Below are 20965 nucleotides of genomic sequence, written 5' to 3'. Positions count from 1 at the left end.
GTTCTTTATCCTCCTTTAAAAGGGAAGAAAGATAAAAATCACAGGAATGAATTCTGGGAAGGACTTTCCAAGATTTCAGAACTGAAGCATTTATTCCAGATAACTTTTGTTCTGATATTTGGTAAAATGAGAATCTGGCCGGAAATCAAAGTACATGTAGGTGGACTGCCATTAATGAGGCAAACAAATGAATCTTTGTCTTTGGACAGTGCTGGCTATTTGACAAATGCTCCAATTTGTCTGTTGCATTCTTCTAAGTGCCCTGTGGTATCTGCTGAGACCCTTCTTTAAATCTCCACCTCATAGATGTGAAAGTGACTCAGAGGGAGACGTGGTATGCCTTAAGTTGTGAGCTGCTGTTCCTGATATAATCTGGCAAACAAACACACAAGCCTTTCAAGTGTGACTTCTCCTCTAGCTTCTCTTAGAATAGACTCTGGGAAGATACAAATCAGGAGTCTTGCTTGGGTTATACTTTAACCTGGGAAACTTGCATTATAGTTATCTTTATTGGACACAAAGAAATAGATTTTTGTGAGGCTTTTTTTTTATTGATTGTTTGTTTTGATGTTTCCTACTTTCAATCTTATGGAAGGATTGCTGTAAAATATATACAACCAGGAAAAAGGGAGTAGTTTTTTGTGGGATATATATGTTTCTGATAAAGGAGTTAACATCATTTTTTCACCTTGGGCTGGGGCCAAAAACTTAAGAAAAATATCATCAAATACGAGCAAAGATGGAAGGTCTATTTCTTGGAAGGTCTTCAAGGAAAGTGTTGAATGTTTTTTTTTTTTAAGATTGATCGATTTATTTATTTATTTATTTATTTATTTATTTATTTATTTGACAGAGAGAGACACAGTGAGAGAAGGAACACAAGCAGAGAGGGTAGAAGAGGGAGAAGCAGGCTTCCCACTGAGCAGGGAGCCCGAAGTGGGGCTCGATCCCAGGACCCTGGGATCATGACCCGAGCCAAAGGCAAATGCTTAACGACTGAGCGACCCAGGTGCCCCAAGTGTTGAATGGTTTTAAAAAGCAGCCACACAGGATATAAAATCAATGCACAGAAATCAGTGGCATTCCTATACACCAACAACAAGACAGAAGAGAGAGAAATTAAGGAGTCGATCCCATTCACAATTGCACCCAAAACCATAAGATACCTAGGAATAAATCTAACCAAAGAGGTGAAGAATCTGTACTCAGGAAACTATGAAATACTCGTGAAAGAAATTGAGGAAGACACAAAGAAATGAAAAAACGTTCCATGCTCATGAATTGGAAGAACAAACATTGTGAAGATGTCAATGCTACCTAGAGCAATCTACACATTCAATGCAATCCCCATCAAAATACCATCCACTTTTTTCAAAGAAATGGAACAAATAATCCTAAAATTTGTATGGAACAAGAAAAGACCCTGAATAGCCAGAAGAATGTTGAAAAAGAAAAACACAGCTGGTGGCATCACACTTCTGGACTTCCAGCTCTATTACAAAGCTGTCATCATCAAGACCGTATGGTACTGGCACAAAAACAGACACACACACACAAAAAACCATAGGGCTTCAACAGTTAAAATTATATAGTCAACAATGAATCATGGACCACTACTTCAAAAACTAATGATGTAATGTATGGTGATTAACACAACAAAAAATTTAAAAAAATAAAAATAAATAAAATTATATAGTCAAAGAAAAAAAAAAACCAGACACATGGATCAATGGAACAGAATAGAGAGTCCAGAAATGGACCCTCAACTCTTTGGTCAACTAATCTTTGACAAAGCAGGAAAGAATGTCCAATGGAAAAAAGACAGTCTCTTCAACAAATGGTGATGGGAAAATTGGACAGCCACCTGCAGAAGAATGAAGCTGGACCATTTCCTTACACCACACACAAAAATAGACTCCAAATGGTTGAAAGACCTAAATGTGAGACAGGAGTCCATCAAAATCCTAAAGGAGAACACAGGCAGCAACCTCTTCGACCTCAGCTGCAGCAACTTCTTCCTAGAAACATCACCAAAGGCAAGGGAAGCAAGGAAAAAAATGAACTCTTGGGACTTCATCAGATAAAAAGCTTTTGCACAGCAAAAGAAACAGTCCACAAAACCAAAAGACAACCGACAGAATGGGAGAAGATAATTGCAAATGACATATCAGATAAAGGGCTAGTATCCAAAATTTATAAGGAACTTATTAAACTCAACACCCAAAGAACAAATGATCCAATCAAGAAATGGGCAGAAGACATGAACAGACATTTTTCCAAAGAAGACATCCAAATGGCCAACAGACACATGAAAAAGTGCTCAACATCCCTCGGCATCAGGGAAATCCAAATCAAAACCTCAATGAGCTACCACCTCACACCAGTCAGAATGGCTAAAATGAACAAGTCAGGGAATGACAGATGTTGGCGGGGATGTGGAGAAAGGGGAACCCTCCTACACTGTTGGTGGGAATGCAAGCTGGTGCAACCCCTCTGGAAAACAGTATGGAGGTTCCTCAAAAAGTTGAAAATAGAGCTACCCTACGATCCAGCAATTGCACTACTGGGTGTTTACCACAAAGATACAAATGTAGGGATCCAAAGGGGTATGTGCACCCCGATGTTTATAGCAGCAATGTCCACAATAACCAAACTATGGAAAGAGCCAAGATGTCCACCGACAGATGAATGGATAAAGAAGATGTGGTGTATATTATATATTATATATATATATATGTGTGTGTGTGTGTGTGTGTGTGTGTGTGTGTATACACACACACACACATACATACATACAATGGAATATTATGCAGCCATCAAAAGGAATGAAATCTTGCCATTTGCAATGACATGGATGGAACTGGAGGGTATTATGCTGAGCGAAATAAGTCAATCAGGGAAAGACATGTATCATATGATCTCACTGATATGAGGAATTCTTAATCTCAGGAAACAAACTGAGGGTTGCTGGAGTGGTGGGGGGTGGGAGGGATGGGGTGGCTGGGTGATAGACATTGGGGAGGGTATGTGCTATGGTGAGTGCTGTGAATTGTGTAAGACTGTTGAATCACAGTTCTGTACCTCTGAAACAAATAATACATTATATGTTAAAAAAAAAAAAGAAGCAGGAAGGGGAAAATGAAGGGGGAGGTGGAATCAGTGGGGGAGACGAACCATGAGAGACTATGGACTCTGAGAAACAAAACTGAGGGTTCTGGGGTGGGGGGGATGGGTTAGCCTGGTGATGGGTATTAAAGAGGGCACATATTGAATGGAGCACTGACTGTTATACGCAAACAATGAATCATGAAACACTACATCAAAACTAATGATGTAATGTATGGTGATTAACATAACATAATAAAATAAAAAAATAAAAGGCAGCCACAAATCCCTTGACATTACTCCTGTGAAGAGGTGGTGTTGATATGCCTTCTCCTTGATCTGACTGCCATTGCATACAGATCCCATATAAGAACAGTCCATGGGGGCCTGGGTGGCTTAGTCAGTTAAGCGGCTGCCTTCGGCTCAGGTCATGATCTCAGGGTCTTGAGACTGAGCCTCCTGTGGGGCTCCCCGCTCATCTTCCTCTCCCTCTGCCCCTCCCCCCCTTGTGCTTTTCACTCTCTGTCTCAAATAAATAAAATCTTAAAACAAAACAAAACAAAACACACAAACAAACAAAAACCAGCCCATGCAGGTCCTTGCCAAAAATGAGAGTAAAATAAAGTCACTAAGTGGGGGGAAGTTTAGTATGAGATAATAGTAACTCAAGTGGTGACAGTCATTTCTTAGATATATTAGACCTAACTGTAAAACAAGAGTTTAAGCTCACCTATTTGTGAGTGTGAACATTAAATGTCTAAAGAATAACTCTTCAAATGGAAAACTGGAATGCATCATTTCATTAGTTACATTTGGATGCTTCTTCTATTATTTCTACTTGTTTTTCACTGAAATTTTTTTCATAGTTTATCTAGGCAACAGAAAGCATCATTGAATGGAAGAGCAACAGATACTTCTGTCCAAATGGGACCATAAGTCCAGTACTTTATTTTGTCTGGGTGAAAAAAATTGGAGCAAGAGGTAGAGAGAATGTTTTTGTCTGAGTCTCTCTTGGCATCAGATGGCAACTTTGTCTGTTCTCCATCTAGGATGGTCAAGGTGATTGTCACTGCTGAGTCTGAACATCAGGGCAGACCCCCTGGACTAGCTGTTGCAGAAACAACATTAGCTGAGAACATCAGCGTTTCCCACTTGTGTGTCTAGACAGAGTATAGAGGACACCAGCATACTCTCTTTGTGAATATGAAAAACAATTACTGGAAAACTAATCTAGTAACTAGTCTGCCCTGGATGGAAAACATGGAAGTGTAGCATTTCCAGAATAGTTCCTCATTCTGGGAACACATGTATAAGCAGAATATTTACTACCAGCTCTTTGCCTGGTCACATATAGCATTTCTATATATTCAACTAAGGTTTGGTTCTCTCTCTCGGTCTTTCCCTTTCTCTTTGTCTTTTAAGTCCACCCATATATATGGATCATTTTTCATACTGTTTTAGGAAAGGAGGAGGTTTTCCTTTCCTTTTCAATAAACCACAATTGGTTATTTGAATTTTGCGTTAAATGTTCGATTTTTAAAATTGCTTTGTGGAAAGAGGGTAGGGGAAGCCATAAAATCCACATTACTCAGAATAGCCATACATTGATTTATTATTTTTTTCAATTCGTTGGAAGAGAATGTCTAGTGGGGGCATGATGATAGCTTAAAGGGCGGACAGAAGGAAGAACAGTTTGTGTCTATCTTTGAAATATTTCAAAAATAAACATTCCTTTTTGAGAGCATATGGTGGTCAATTTTCTGTTGTTCTTCTTTTTGAAGGATGACACCCTTCTGTCCCAACCATAAGTAATTTATCTAGTGCTGCACTTTGCATGATCAAAGCTGACTCACCACCACATTCATGCTCCAGCAGAGAAGGGGTAAGGCTATATATATTTATTTATCTATTTATTTTTCAGAAAGACACACAGGTGTTGCCCATACCAATTCTATTCAGATTCCCCTGGTACACATTTAATCATTTGGCTCAGAGCTTGGAAATGAAGTCTGTAGCCGCAACTCATTGCCTTGCTGAAATGAGTAGGATCATATTACTCAAAGAAATAAGGGAAGAATAGATCCTGAAGAACAATGAAAGATCTGTGCTCTGACCATCAGGAACATGTCAACACTCTTGGAAATAATAGAGCAACTCAAGAAAAAGACTCTGGGTCTCTGTACATTCATATGGAGTACTGTTGCTTACTGGCTCTGCGGGATCGTCTTACCCCATGTCTCAGTTTGCTTGGGCTGAGGTGGCTTAAACAACAGAAATTTATTTTCTCATAGCGCTGGAGGCTGGAAAGTCCAAGATCAATACTGAGTAGGATTTGGTTCCTGGTAAGAATTTTCTTCCTGGCTTGTAGATGGTTGCCTTCTCACTGTGTCTTCAAATGACAGAGAGGAAGAGAGACCTATAAGGATACCAATCTCATCACAGAGGCCCCCCCCATGACATAGTTACTTACTTAATATTATCATACTGAGGGTTAGGACTTCAGCATATGAATTTAGGGGAGACATATTCATTCATTAACACTGTGACTTGTTATATGATAGAGAATAAATTTTTATTGATTTGAGGTAATATGTGTTTGCATCTATTTTAACAGCTTGGCCTTTTTTTTTTTTTTTACATAGTACATGCTCCAAAATGAGCATATTACTCCTGACATGGTTAACTCCATATAGGGCAGAATAGGAAAATTCCCTACTGAGTTAGAACAGCAGAAGCTATCTGTTAATGTTAACATCATCTAAACTTTGTGGAGTTAAATCACACCATCGATCCCTACTAAGCTTGCTGTTGACTAAAATCCATAAGCCTGCCTGTCAAAAGTTACTATGTAAAATTTTTCCACTATAGTATTGTAGTCTTGAGTTTTTGGACTTCTGCAAATTGGCGTGAGGTAATTCTCACATTAGTCATTTTTAGAATGGTTGGCTATTTGGAAGGGTTTAGTTACTCTCTCTTTCCTGCTTTTCAAAGAAACAGGAACACAAATGCATATTATCTCATAGTTCACTGCAAAAATAGCTATAGAACTCTCTGATTCATACACACAGAGAAAAAAGACGCCATTCACTAACTTTTGTGGTTTTAATTGTATTCCCCCAAAAGATATGTTCAAGTCCTAAGCCCAAGCACCTGTGAATGTGACCCTACTTGGAAATATGGTCTTTAGAGATGTAATCAAGTTAAGTTAAGATGAGGCCATACCTGATCAGTGTGGGCACTAATCCAATGGCTTTCTTAAGATGGAAAATTTGACTCACAGACACACAGGGAGAATGCCAATAAGGAGGGAGGGACTGGATCGATGTGTCTCCAACCCAAGGAACACCAAGATTGCCAGCAACACCAGAAACTAGGAATGAGCAAGGAAAGATCCTCTGCTACAGGTTTCAGAGGGAACATGGCCCTACTGATGCCTTGGCATCAGGTCTGGCCTCCAGAACTGTGAGAGAATACATTTCTGCTGCTTTAAGTCACCAAGTTTATGGTAGTTTGTTAGGGCAGCCCTAGGAAATGAATAAACTAACTATGGGGTTTGGACAAGTTAACCTGTCCAAACCTACTTAGATCATCTTTGAAATGGAAATACAAATACACTGCAGTTATGAAGATCCATGAAAAATAATATGTAAAACATCTCACACTATTCTTAACACATAGACTCTGACTCCGTGTTAGTTCTCTCTCTGAAGCCTACAGACTATGGGGGTGGGGAGGCCGCACAGAGAGTGACTCTATTCCCGTGTGTGGGTAGAAGTTCCCTTCATGGGTTTACAGCAACCCACTCACCATCTGTGAGGATAATAGGAAAAACAGAAACTGCCTCTATTTTTGCAAACAAGGACGTGGTAGTAAATATCCTCTCCATTCTGGAATCTGCGTGTGCTGTGTGTTTCCCAGTAGTGCTTTGTAGCTGAAACATTCATGGCAAGAATGTCTTCAGTTTTCTTTGTCGTATTTTGACCTGAAATAATTTGACTTTTCTGAAAAATTTATAAAGTAATTTCGAGAAAACCTTGTCTTCTTGAAAGAGATAGCACGTGTATGTATTTATTAACTAAATCCTTCCTATTAGGTCAACTCCTTGTTGACTTCAAAAATATCTCAACAATAGCATTAATGTGATTATGTTGGCAGAGGCTACAGAAAAGGATAGAAGCAGTTTCTTAGGAATGATTCCAACCAAGACCTTGCTTATTCCAGGAAATGGCTTAAAGAAACTCTTATTTAGTTAGTTTGTTATTTGCGTGGTGACATTTGATACTATGTGTCTTTGTCGGCAGAAAAATACTACATTTAATATGGAGACAAAAGGAAACTGTCATATCCGGAGCCCCATCTATATGAGAGATATTACTCCAGGAGGTATGCATTTTAAAACCTGGATGGGTAAAGCATAATTTCTTCACTTTACAATGGAGGAAGCACTAAAATCCAAGGATTTAATTCAACTTCTCAACATTATTCATCAGGCAAGTGGAAAAACCAGAATTCAAACCTCTCTTTCTGACTCTGTGGCTCTTTCCATTTTATCTTGCTACCAAAAGGATTCTCTGTGTTGTAGCCTACTACTTTTGGCACTTCTGAGAAATACTTAGCTGAAAGAAGGGAGATTTATTATAGACTGATATCATTTCATTAATTAATATTAATAATGACACAAGGATTAAAGAAACAAGATGAGGATCTACCTCTTGCCCCCACCAAAATCCTTGTTCATATTTTAAGCCATATTTTATAGAGCTGGCATTAATGGAGACCGGGGAAAGTACGAAATATTCAACAAATAGTGCTGGGAAAATTGGTTTATCATAAGAAAAATAAATTAAATTGTTGGGGCATCTGGCTGGCTCAGTCTGAAGAGTGTGCAACTCTTGATCTCGGGGTCATGAGTTTGAACCCCACACTGGGAGTAGGGATTACTTAAATAAGTAAAACTAAAAAAATAATTGTATCCCTACCTCATACCACACATACAAATCACATTCAGATGGAGAAAACCTTCAGTGTGAAAAACAAAAATGTTGAAACTTTTAGAATACCTTTATGATATTAAGGCATAGGAAGAATGAAAACTATATTTTATGACATTAAAATGAACTTTTGCTAATCAAAACACATGGAAGACAAAGTATACGTGGGAGAAAATGATTCTGACATATATAACCAAAAAGATCTATTATCAAAATGCATATTTGAAATTTCTATGAATCGATGAGAAAAAGACCAAACTCATCAGAAAAATTGGCAAAAGATACGGTTTCTTTTCATATAAAAGTAAACACAAATTATGAATACATGCATGAAAAGGTGTTCAACCTCATTAATAATCATGAAAATGCCAACTAAAATCCTAAATGTGTTACTACTTAACACCCAAGAGATTCGGAGACATTCTGGTGCGACGGTATTAAGTGTCGGTGAGATACAGAGCAGCAGGGCTCTTGTAGCCCTCCCACGGAAGCATAAATCAGTTCTCTCACCTGTTACATGGCTGAAGATGCACAGATCGGAGGCCCAAAGACAGCAGTTCTATGTATACACCCTGGAGAAGCTATAGTTCATGAAGGCCTGTAAAGGAATATTCAAGGCATTGTTTTTAATAGCAAAGAACTGGAAAACAGCCACCCAATTCCCTACCCAATTTAGAATCGATATCTACATGGTGGACTATTTGTAGCACGGAATGTAATCAGCTACTTCTAGTAGAGATGAATTGAGAAAATGTAGCCTTGGGTAAAATAATCAAGAAAAGAATAATGCATATAGTATGATTCCATTTACATAAAGGTCAAAACCTTCGAAAATAACAGTACTGTTATTATATCATTATTTGTTTACGTAATAAATCTATAAGGAAAAAGAAGAGGGGTTAACACAAAGTAGAGGGTAAGTTATTCCAGATTTTGAGGGAGGGAGGCAAATCGTGGAAAGGGTAAAGAGAGGATTTCAAATCTACTGGCAATTTTCTATTTCTCGAGAGTGAAGATGGGCACATAGGTATTGCTTTTATCATTACCATGTACATGTGAAATATATTTTCTATACAATTTTGTGTGATATGTGTGTTTCTCTGAAATATTTTCAGATTTTTTTGAAGCCTCCGGAAGGAACGCAGCCTGAGTGACACCTTGATTTTGGACTTCTGATTTCCAGACCTGTAGGGCGAATTTGCTTTGTATTTTCCACTAAGCTTGTGAACAGTAAGAAGATAATGCTCATCTATGGCCCGAGCTTCACAAGCTTCACCGTGTGCCCATTTGGATGGGAAAAAAGCAAAGCGGTTTGGGTCATCGCTCTCCTGCTTCAAGCTCTTCAGTGGATTCCTTCTGTGGGAGAAAGAGAAAAGGGAAGAGAACCAGGTGTCGAGGTAGAAAGCACACAGCCGGACCACAAGGAAGGCCTTTCCTGACCTGGAAACTTAGCCAATTCTGCCCTTTCTATCCAAAAACTCCTCTTCCCTTCCCACCCCCACCCCAAACTTCTCATCTGTCAGGTCTTGTCATCAGTGTCCCTTCTCCGGAAGCAGTTCCCGACTCCCCGGAAGCAGTTCCCGACGCCCCACTCCCTGAACGCCACCCACCTGGATGCGCCCTCTTCCCACCTCCTGAGCTTTCTCTTCCAGCGTAGTCAGCAGTTTGCAATGGTGGCTGTATATTTACGAGCTCGCTGTGCAGGGTCCCCGTCTGGGCCCCAGCTCCCGCAGTGTGGATGCTCTGTGTGTTCTGGGCGCTGGCGCTGCCCTGCTAGACGCTGAGCCCCACCCGGCCATCTCTGCTGAGGTCTGTGCACATGTACAGAGGGCCCCAGGCCGCCGCTGTGTCCCCAGCTCCGTCTCCCCCTCTGTGGACGGGAAGCAGCTCCGCGTTCCTCGCATGGCCAGCCCCTCTGGACAAGGCTCTGGCAAAGTCATAAATTCGAGGGGTAGACTCCGAGCTGCGCTCAGGTTTGTCCTCTCCCTCAGAAGAGTTTATGCCTGGCTCTTTCTTCCTGCAGACTCTCTCCCCTAGAAGCCCTTAAATCCTCAAGGAAATAAGCCGCTTGAGGCTTCTCGACCCACCAGGTCCCCGCACGCGCGGTCGTGTCCGGATCCCACGTTCTTCGAAGGTGGGATCTTTGAACAAGAATTTTAGAAACACTGCAGGGAGGACACTGAGATGAGCACATTTACATTTTTGAAGGGTGGGGTTCCCACCAACATTTGGGTGGGCGTGCTGAATTGATGCTCTTGCTCCGCAGTGAGCCACCTGCCCCTGGAGAGGGAGGCGTGCCCTCCGCAGCCAGAGCCTTCGCGGGGCGGGGTCCGGTCGCACCGCATTCGTGGCACCGCCCACACAGCGCGCGGGGTGGGGGGGGGGGAGACGTTCACTGTGTTCACAGTAAATGGTCAGCAGAGAAGCAGCATGTGCATCGCACCGCAAGCCACAATGTTACTTACTGCCTTAATAAACGTTTACCTGTTTTTGAGAGCGTCTCCTGGAAGGGCACGGCAGCTCTCTCCCCTCCCTGCAGCGCGTGAAGTCTTGCGCCTGATTTGTACACATTTTCTGCAGCTGTGTAATGACTATAAACCTGGAAAAAACATAAAACTTGAAAGAAAGGTGTTGAAGCCAGCCTTAAGGTACTAAATTCCTGACAACAGCTTGTAAAGCAGTCAGGAACTCGGGGCTGTGGGGTGCTGGCGATGTCCGGGCGCCGGGTGGAAGGAGGCGCCCTGGTGATCCGCTCCTGACCAGGGTGCGTCGCGGGCGGGAGCCACACGCACAGAACCTGGAGAACAGAGAGCACAACGGGCTCTTCTCCGGCTGCACTATTAATTTTCTCCCCTCTCTTCATCGGGTACTGGAATGGAAATGCGAATGGAAAGAGATACATTTAGGGTTATTATTAACACTTTTTAATATGGAACATGTGGTTGGTATTCCTAACACAGAGCACTTTTCCCCACTTTGCATCACCCTTATTAGTGGGGATCTTTTGAAAAGTGTTTTGACTCTATAAATACCAATTAGCTTTCTCAAAATTAAAAACAGGACAAACTTAGGAACCTATTTTTTTATATAGTAAGCATTTAGGATGGGAATTTTTGTTCCTCTCAGCTCTCCAATGGTCTATATGTTTTGCAATACTCTCCACTGATGGGAAGTGCCCTAAAGCACCTCCACGTCACCCTCCTAGAGCTGGCAGACCAGGTGTTTCTAGAAGTTTCTAGACGTTTTCTACAAGAGCGTTGCAGGGTATGATTTCCTCATGACCCCATTGTAGGACTAGAAGGCCATCCTGGGGACAAACTGAATCCTGCGGTTGTTTAAGTCTAGCAGTAAGCACTTCCAAGCTTAGCTCTCATCTCCAAACAGAGATGCGTCTTGCTCCCGGGTTTCCATGCTACTTATGTGACTAGTTCTGGAAAATAGAATAAGAGTAAAAGTGGGGTGTGCCACTTCTGAGCTGAAGACCCTTCTGTGCACTTGCCCCCGTCATGGTGATCCCTGAGGTGTGGACTGGGAATGACGTGTCTCAAACGAAACAGCCTGGACAAATGAGCCCCCACCTAGAGGACAACTGCCCCAGGGAGTCGCCAGAAGCAAATTTAACTTTTTTATAAACTAGAAAGAAAGCTAATTTAGGTAAGCGACTGAGGTCGTTCAGCTTGTTTTCTTACTACGCATAACCTGACTGATACATACACTCAGTGAAGAGAGACAGAAAGGTGTGTGGCCTGAGGAACCCCAGAGGAGCCCTTGAGAGCCCGTGCAGGACACTGTTTAAGGCTGAAAGTTTCAGACTTCGGGAGATGTACTAGTTTTGCTCTGATATGGACAGTGTGGTAGGTGTAAAAGTGGGCCACTCAGATCTTCAGGAAAAGCTGCTTCAGGGGGCAGAGTGGAAGGAGAGTCTGCAACCCCCGCGTCCATGAATGCTGCAGCCATGCTTCTCCTAGGCTGCTCCTGGCCACTGGCCAAGCAAGGTGGGGGCGAGGTGCTGACAGACTCCTGCTGAGCAGAATCCCTCCAGTAGGCAGAGGATGCTCAGGGACCCACCCCGGCTTGGTTGAGATTTCCTCAGAACTCCCCTGTGTGCTGAGGCTCTTCCTACCTATTCGTTCCTTCTCTGTCTCCTTTTATGGGGAGGGGGACCCACGTGGAGGCCTGAAGGCTGCCCTGACTATTCCTTCCACCTTTATCCTTCACAGCCAGTCCCATCAACAAACCTCCTGTTGGGCAATCTCATAGGTTTCTGTGCTTCTTGGGGGATGCAAATTGGCACTGTGGTCAGACAGGGAGACAAAGCGGGGGAGGTGACAGTCGAATCAGCAGTGAGGGGGAGTCAGCATAGGGAGTCGGTGCCAACAGAGGCGATAAAGCTTTCCCTGGGTGTCTGACAACCTCCTGGGGGAAAATCATGGAGAAGAGGGTGGTCTAACAGACAGAACCTTCACCTGAATCTACAGCCTAAGATCAAATTATGTAAGGGAAGCGTACCAAGATTTAGAGCAGGACTGACCTAAAGGTCATAATGTCCTCGTGCTTGCACGTTACAGGGAAATCCAGCAATGACGTTTCCCTAGCACATCAAGATGGCTGAGTAGATCTGTAATATCCCTGCCTGTAGCTGGGGACGTGACGCAGGGTTGCATGCACGCCGGAAGCGGACGTCCCTAGATCTGCCTCTTTACTCTGAGCAGTGGTTTCCATGTTTGTAGCCATCCATGGTCTGCTTTCTGCCCCTCCTGTGAAGGAGATTTCATTCAGTTCCAACCCTCCACAAGGCCAGTCTCTGGAGTGTGCAACACCCTGGGAGCCCTTCCCTCGGTTTCCTTTCGTACTGATAGAACATCTGCCTGGGGCAGAGGTTTCAAAGCTAGATTCTTACTTTCCCCAACCACTCTGCAGCGAAGGGTGTCCAGGGGACCCGGTGCTGGCCAGTGGCAAAGGAGGGAAGCTGACAAGGACATGTGAGCAAGATTTTGTCTTTTATAAGGAGGACTCTCTCTTTTCTCTGTCACTGAATGAAATTGTGGGAAGATGCTGAAAAGAGTTGGAATGGCTAAAATGATGATGAATTTTCCCAAATAAGAAACAAGATACACGGACTGACATCTTAGTGCATAGAAACAAAGTGGAAACAGGCGCCTCGCCGTCAGCTAAGATGGTGCCGGGGAAGTGAGACATTGATCATTTTCAAGGCCCGGCCACAGCCTCAGTTCCTCTTATCTTGCCGTGGCTTCAGTTTGGGGAAATTCGCCTCAATCAACTTTCCTCTACTTCCTGGCCCGTTCACAGCCTCCGCGGTCCCTGACCTTTGAAGTCCATCCCTCAGTGCTCTGGTACACGTGGGAGAGCCAGTGATGGGGCACAGAGGCCCACGGCAGGATGCTTGGGGCTGGGGGGCAGAGGTGCTCTCCCCAACGCTTTGAGAGAGTTCTGCATACACCATAATGTAAGTTTTTTCCAAATATGAGATCAGGATCAAATCACATAGAATCACAAATGACCTACATCTTGTACATTACTATCATCTAGCTTATTTGACTTAGTAAAGCCATTAAAAGGACAACTTTGAGCGATAACTGGGATAAAACAACACCACTTTTTTTTTCTTTTTTCTGTTTTTTTGGAGAGAGACAGAGAATGTGCACGTGCAAGCCGGGGGAGGGGCAGAGGGAGAGGGAGAGAGAGAATCTTAAGCAGGCTCCATGCCCAGCGTGGAACTGGCCTCAGGGCTCAATCTCACGACCCTGAGATCATGACCTTGTTGCCTAATGGACTGAGCCCCCCAAGCACCCCCACAATACCGCTTTTGAAAAGCCAAATACCCTCAATAGTAAATATTAAGAGAATGACATAATAAAGGAAAATGTGTTCATATGAGCAAAGACGTTTTAGCTGATATCTCTAAAATCAGGTAATACAATGTATTGCTCTTAAATTTACGACTATGGGTGTGTGGTTTAATATATGAAACCAGATCCATGATTTGGATAACATGATTTACAGCAAGTGCATTCCATTATTCAAGGTCTTACTGATTTCTACAATATTTCACTTAATTTAAAAAAAATCTACTAAATTCATGTATGTTATGGAACAACCTAGAAATTTAGAATTAAGTAACTTACCAAAAGCTTTCTTTTTTTTTTTAAGATTTTATTCATTTATTTGAGAGAGAGTGAGCGAATGAGAGAGAACACAACTGCAGGGAGGGGCGCAGAGAGAAGCAGACTCCCTGCTGAGCAAGAAGCCTGACTCTGGCTTGATCCCGAGACTCCAGGATCAGGACCTGAGTTGAAGGCAGACACTTACAGGACTAAGACCCCCCAGGCGCCCCCAAATTTTTGCTTTTTTAAGATTCATGTAAGGATAAGTCTTTGAAAACAAATGAAAGATTTAGAAATTTATTGTAATAATGAAACATATAAAAAGATCTGCAACAAAAACTGAATGGATGCAGATAACTTGGAAACAATTTGTTTATAGACACGGACCACAATTGTATTTATTTTATTTTATTTCAAAGATTTTATTCATTTGTTTATTTGAGAGAGAGAGAGAGAGAGAGAGCAAGGGAAGGAGCAGGGGAAGAGGGACAAGCAGATTCATGCTGAGCATGGAGCTGAATGCGGGGCTCAATCTCACGACCCTGAGATCTTGACCTGAGCTGAAATCAAGAGTCGGATGCTTAGCCAACTGAGCCACCCAGGTGCCCCAAATATATTTATTTACTTTTCTTCCCAGTATGTTTTGAAATAATATCTATGTTTTGATACTTTCATGAAATACAGAATTCTGAGCACTCTGGTTTTATATTTTCTGACAAAAAGCTAATTTGATGGTAAATTTTCGGCATGCTAATGTAAACAAACCCCCATTCAAGGAGTGTGGTAAGGACCTATTGTTCCAGGCCGATTGCTAACTACTTGAGCACATGTCTGAGCCTCTCTGAACCCCACGTTTCTTACAGTGTCTGATTTATAAGACAGGATAATGATCTATAGTGATCATAGGTCTGCAGCACCATGGGGGCTGCCCCTGCAAGCAAGAATACATGAGTCAATGAAGCACGTTATCTGTATTTTCACTCAGGACGCTCTTTTTGATCATTCATCCTTTGCACAGCTGGGTGAGACTCAGCTTCGTTCTTCTCCTCAGGTGGAGCAAAGCTCTTCATCTGGCATCACACGGCCCCTATTTATAATCTGTAATCCGGTCTCCCCACATCCCTTTGACCGGGGCATCTCATCTTTGTGCAACAGGCCCCTCCTGGGTGAGCAGTGGCAGAGCCCCTCCCTGCTGCCATGCTGTAAACCCCTGGCTTTCTATTTGTCCCTCAGAAGGCATATGTCCCCTGTCTGCGCAGTCCCTCGCCCATGGAAGGTACAGGGAATGTGTCCTTCTTCCAGATAGATGTTGACTCAACCCCGTGCCTCCAGCCCACAGCCGTCACCTGACCTGTTCTTTTTGCTAACTCTTTGTCTATGATCCTTTCTTAGCTGGAGCCTCTGTAACAAAATCCCAGTTGTCAGCAGGGTTGGTTTCTGGTGAAAGCCTGCTTCCTGGCTTATAGATGGCCCACTTCTTGCTGAGTCCTCACATAGTCTTTCCTCATGTGTGAGTGGAGGGCGGGGGGGGGAGAGAGATCTTTCTTCATTTTTTTTTTTTTTTTTATCAGGGCACTCATCCCATCATGAGGGATGAGACCCTGTGACCTGTGTAACCCTAATAATCCCCTGAAGGCCCCACCCCCTACTACTATCACACTGGGGGACAAGGACCTCAACATATGAATTTGGGGAGGACACAGACATTCAGTCCATAGCAAGCTCCATGCTGGCTCCCTGCCCTTAGACCCGGTGCTTTAATCCCGTCCTTGGACTTCAGAAGTGCTCTTCCCTCATTGCTTTGAAAGTTGTCCCTCCCCCTGCTCACCTCCAGGTTTCAGGGGCCAATTCCCAGGCCACACTCTCCTCTTACTTACATCCGGGAAAGGAGACCACGCAGTGGGAGCCTGTGATTTCTTGGCCTCTGACATCAGCTGAGCATGGGTCATGCTGGGGAACCACTAACACCCGAGGTCCAAGAGCACCCATGCGTGGTCGTGGCACCTGTGGGGTCCGGAAGGCACCTCCGGGGTCCTGGTGTTCTAACACTCTGATCCTCTATCAGTCTCTGAATTCAGAGCCCCTTTCCTGTCCCTGGTCAGCGAGCACGGTATTTGTATTTAATCTCTTCAATATTTGAGCCTTCCGTTTCCCTGAATGTAGCTGCCTTGGCTGCCACTAGATCTTCTCCATGCCATGCATCATTCTGCTCTTGCTCAGGCTCGGAAACACGCTCACAGCTCCCGAGGCTGTGAATCCGGCCTCGGGAGGCAGCAGGGTAGCTGGCCAGCCTTTGCCCAAGTGTAGCCTTGGTCTGCGTGGCTGCTGGTCAGCTAGAGGGCAGTAGCTGGGCGGACTCTGACCCTCATGCCCTGCTGGTACAGGGCCCTTTAAATTCAAACAGAGACCCCGTGGGCAAAAACTGCAGCTTCCTGGTCCATCTGGTTTGAACGGATCCTTTCCGTTTTGATCCAGCTGGGCAGATGAAATCTCAGTGGGCTCAATATCATGTACTGGCAGGGCCGGCCTGACTCGAGGGTGAGCAAACCTCCACCCATATGGTCTCATTTCAGAGGCGGTGGAGACACCCGGATGCCTCCCCTTGCTCACCCTTTACCCACATGTCCATTATTAGGATTTTGTGTTTTCCGAGTTTGCCTGAAATTTCTCCCTAAGAGCTTTAGCCCTTAGGTTTAATGATCAGTGAAAATGTATACCCCACTGGTAAATCATGCAACACAGGGTTATAACATCCTGAGGCTTGAGAACCTGTGGGCATGTCGTTCCCCTTTATTTACACATTCTCCCTTTGCATGTGGATTTGAGAGAATGACAATAAAATTTGGTAACATGGTGAAATAAATGCATTAGATGTGCGGAAATTGATGATAAAGTAAGAAAGACTAACCAAAATGAAGAAGATTGTTTCCTAAAAAGAGGATACAATTTTAATTTTACTTTTAATTTTAAGGGTCATACACAACGAGAAACAGGATATGAGAATTTAGACTTGTCCACACTGAGTTGACATAATTGTTTCCATTAGAAGAGGAGGCTCCAGTGAGCTGCCAGAAGCCCTCTGGTTAGTATATGCTGGATCTAGTATGGGATGGTATATCATGGGCAGGCCCAGGTCTGTCTGGATCCAAAACTCTCTCTTAAACATTTTGCCACTTACTTTCAAACCATGGTTCTGGAAGTCGAATTTGTCCCCTTGACAGTTTTGCCTGAAGCAAGCCCTGGATGTAGGTGTTTAAAGATAAGGAGTGGATGGGCTAGGTTTGGGAGGTATTTCTAGTGTATATTCTTCAAAGGAAATGCAATCTCTTCAACACAGGTAACGTCGAGGAATTAATCTTGCTTCATCAAAAGAAAAGGCATAGGACCGGTGGGGAGTGCAGGTACATTAAATTCCTACCCAAGCACGGTTTATAATGCTGCAGCATTACTCACATTTACGCTGTGTCTGACTTTTTTTTTTTTTTTCCAAAATGCCTCATTTAAATGCTGACAGATTGGTTGGCATCGTGAATGTCTTTGATATGTAATCATAAAATGGTGCCTTGTGAAAACGTGGTATATAAAACTGCTGTTACTCAGACTAATTTCATGGTAGCATTTGATTGACAATAAGGGCTTGTGCAAAAACTGGTATCTGTTGAGAATGGGGGGGTTCAGTGTGGAATGTTGTTATTTAGATGATATTTAAGACCCTTTTTGCTCATTGCACTCTAAAAACCGAGAAAGCAGCCCCTGAAAAGGGAGAAACAGCCTGTGTCCTGGCCAAATTCTTCCTTTCAAAGTGGATTGTGTTGATTTTCTTTTTCTCTGGAGCTCCAAAGTAATTTCTATTCTTTTAGCAAAAAAAAAATCTACAATGTTGGATTTTGTACATCTGGAAAAAAAAAAAGGTTATGGATATGTCCCCACTCCCCAAATAGCATGTTTCTTTTGTTTTGATGTTGGAACACTGAAATGCAGGGGCTGGCTTGTCACAGGACCCAGTGGTGGGGGTGGGGGGATGCATATTGCTCAAGTTTTCTCATTGTCTTTCATGATTTCTAGAAGCTTGAAATCTTCTAAAGAGGAATTCCTGGGATGAAGACAGGCAAGTGGCAACAATTTCAGCAGAGTATTTCCTTTCTTTTAGAAGATTTCCACAGAACGTTTTGTGTCCTGGGGGTTTCTCCAAGGATAGGGTCCCCCATGTGACCATGCGTTCGTTCATTGATTCTGTCTGAGCAGGAATCCATGACCTGGTCCTGACTCCGGTCACCTATCTGCAGGTGTGGGTTGTTTGCATCAGATCGGTGGGCTCAGAACGCATCACTGGGGTCCAGTGTGCTTCTTGTCACTGTATGTCTGCTTTCTTGGCTGTTTTCCTTTGCTTACTTGAGAGTGATCGTCACTTATTCCAGAGATGTCTACATAATTAACACACGCCAACCCTCTCAAAGGCAAGGGATCTCCGGTGTCCATTTAAAAGCAACCTAAAATAAAATGTGTCACCTTTAAAGAAAATACAGAAATGGCCCTTGGTAACCAATGAATTAGCGATTGGGGATGACCCTTACCCAAGGAGCCTCTAAAACTTGTGTTTATCACCGTGTGTGTGTGTGTGTGTGTGTGTGTGTGTGTGTGTGTGTGTGTTCTGCGTAGTTTGATATTTTTTCCTTTTTCTGAAATAGTCTAATCATTGTAATCATATGAGATGGCCTTTCTTTTTTTATATCCATTTATGTTATAGAGGGGTCTTAAAAATAACAAGTAACCCATATTTGAGATTATTATTTGACAGATAAATAAACATCCCACTCCTTTTCCACAGAATATGTGCGGTCAAGGGTGTGCAGAAGGATACATCGTCTTCCTCGAAGCACCAGTACTCATCGTGTTGTGTCTGTCATGTTTCGAGTCCCTCCAAGTGCCAGCCTTGTTAGACGGTAGGGCAATGCTCCTGAGCTTCTGGAGAAACACATGGCATGCTGTCACCCTCTCTCCTAGGTCAGGACATAGCAAATTTCACTGGCTTGTTTCATGTCCATGGCTAATAACTACAGAACCGGTTTCTTGGCTCCGAAGCCTGTGCGTGGCACGAACTGCGTCCTTGCGTGTCACTCTGCTGAGGGTCAGTTTCCTGGGACTCTGACTCATAGGGACCAGTCGGTGAGTCTGCACCTCACCTCAGAAGGGAGTGTTGTATGCACGAGGCATAGACTCTTGGTGTCTCCTTGATTTTAATTTCTTGATTAAACAACAGACTTAATTCAGTGAAGAATGACTTTGATTCTGCTTTAAAATTCTTCACCATCTCCATTTGAGTTTAATGCTGAGACCATGTGGATCACAGAATTGCCGGGACAGAGGGGTGCACAAACTGTGTGAGTGAGATACAGCTCCTGCTGTTCAAATTACTGCTTCTGTGGCTTTGACAGTTATAAATATTGGTGCCTTTTCTTTGCAATATTCTTCTTTTCTGCAGCAGTTAAAACTAACCTTCCCTGGGCTATAGATGACTCCTGAATTTTATTAGTCTTCTTCAGAACATGTTAAGGAGACAACAGTCACCTTTTTTCCCTCCTTGTCCAGAGACAGTTAGATATAGTACCTAATAAAAGTGAATAAATTATGAGTGAAGCAATTCATGAAAAATCAGCTCTGGACTAGCATATTTTTTGCCTATATAGGAAAAAGCATCTTTTGCAAAACTGTCTTGAAAATATTTATTATATGTATCGTTGAAAGAAAAAATGGAAAATACTAAAATGTCAAATATGTGTTAATTCTAAAGATTATTTTTAGACTTCCCCCCAGCATAGTGAAATGGAAAGAACATGGGGATTTGATTAAAACCTACTGGGCTTCGAATAGTGGCTTTAGTAAAAACTGACATTATAACTGCAGGAATGTTACACAACTTATTCTCAGTTCATTTTATCCAATTGTAAAAGGCACAGATCATCCCCTATTTCAAAGTGTTTTTTGAACACACACTAAATAAAGTGATTAATATAAAGTGCTTATGAAAATTCTAGTCAAGATGAGACAGACAAATTCATATGGAATGTATCCCCCTACCATATGTCAAACATTTATCAATAAAACATTTTAATCCACATGCATATGTATCTAAAGAACAACAACAAAGTGATACACATCTTCCCAACCAGGGAAAAAAGTAGAAACCCACCAGTAAGCTTGGTCTGGAGCTCTGAAGTTATCCTGAGTGTGGAAACTGGAACCTGTCAGTGGTGGACGGGATTCAACTGACATAGGTCTATGAGTCTCTGAGATGAGTCACACGTGCAATGCCCTCACTGGCTGAATGGGTGGCAAGTGTTTTTTTCCGTTTCTAAAGCAAGGCTGGAGGTGGTTGTGACCAGCAGTGTGGCTGTTAGTAAGCTCCCTGCTTAGGGTGAAGGGAGAGTGTGAAGAGCTACCCTAACTGCAGCCAGGCCAAGCTGCTCCCTCTCAGCGAACTGAATTTCTCACAGAGGGGAGGCCCACACTGCAATATGAAATTTAAATCCACACTGGGAAGACAACCACAAGACTTGAGACTTCAGTGGGAAACCTTGAACTGGGAGCGAGAAATACAGGGGCCTGCTCAAGGTGGGCCTGTTCAAGCAAACAGGTCACATAGAGCACTAACAAGAGAAGAAAACTCCACCAGCCGAACAGGAGAATTCATTCTCTGAAAATAATAAAGCAATCTCAAAACGGCTTTAAAATAGGAACGTCGAA

This window comes from Eumetopias jubatus, unplaced genomic scaffold (assembly GCF_037043125.1).
Source record: "Eumetopias jubatus isolate StellerSeaLion01/CBP00866 unplaced genomic scaffold, mEumJub1_p1.0 scaffold_9, whole genome shotgun sequence".
Taxonomy (NCBI): Eukaryota; Metazoa; Chordata; class Mammalia; order Carnivora; family Otariidae; genus Eumetopias; species Eumetopias jubatus.
This window is presented reverse-complemented; position numbering follows the sequence as displayed.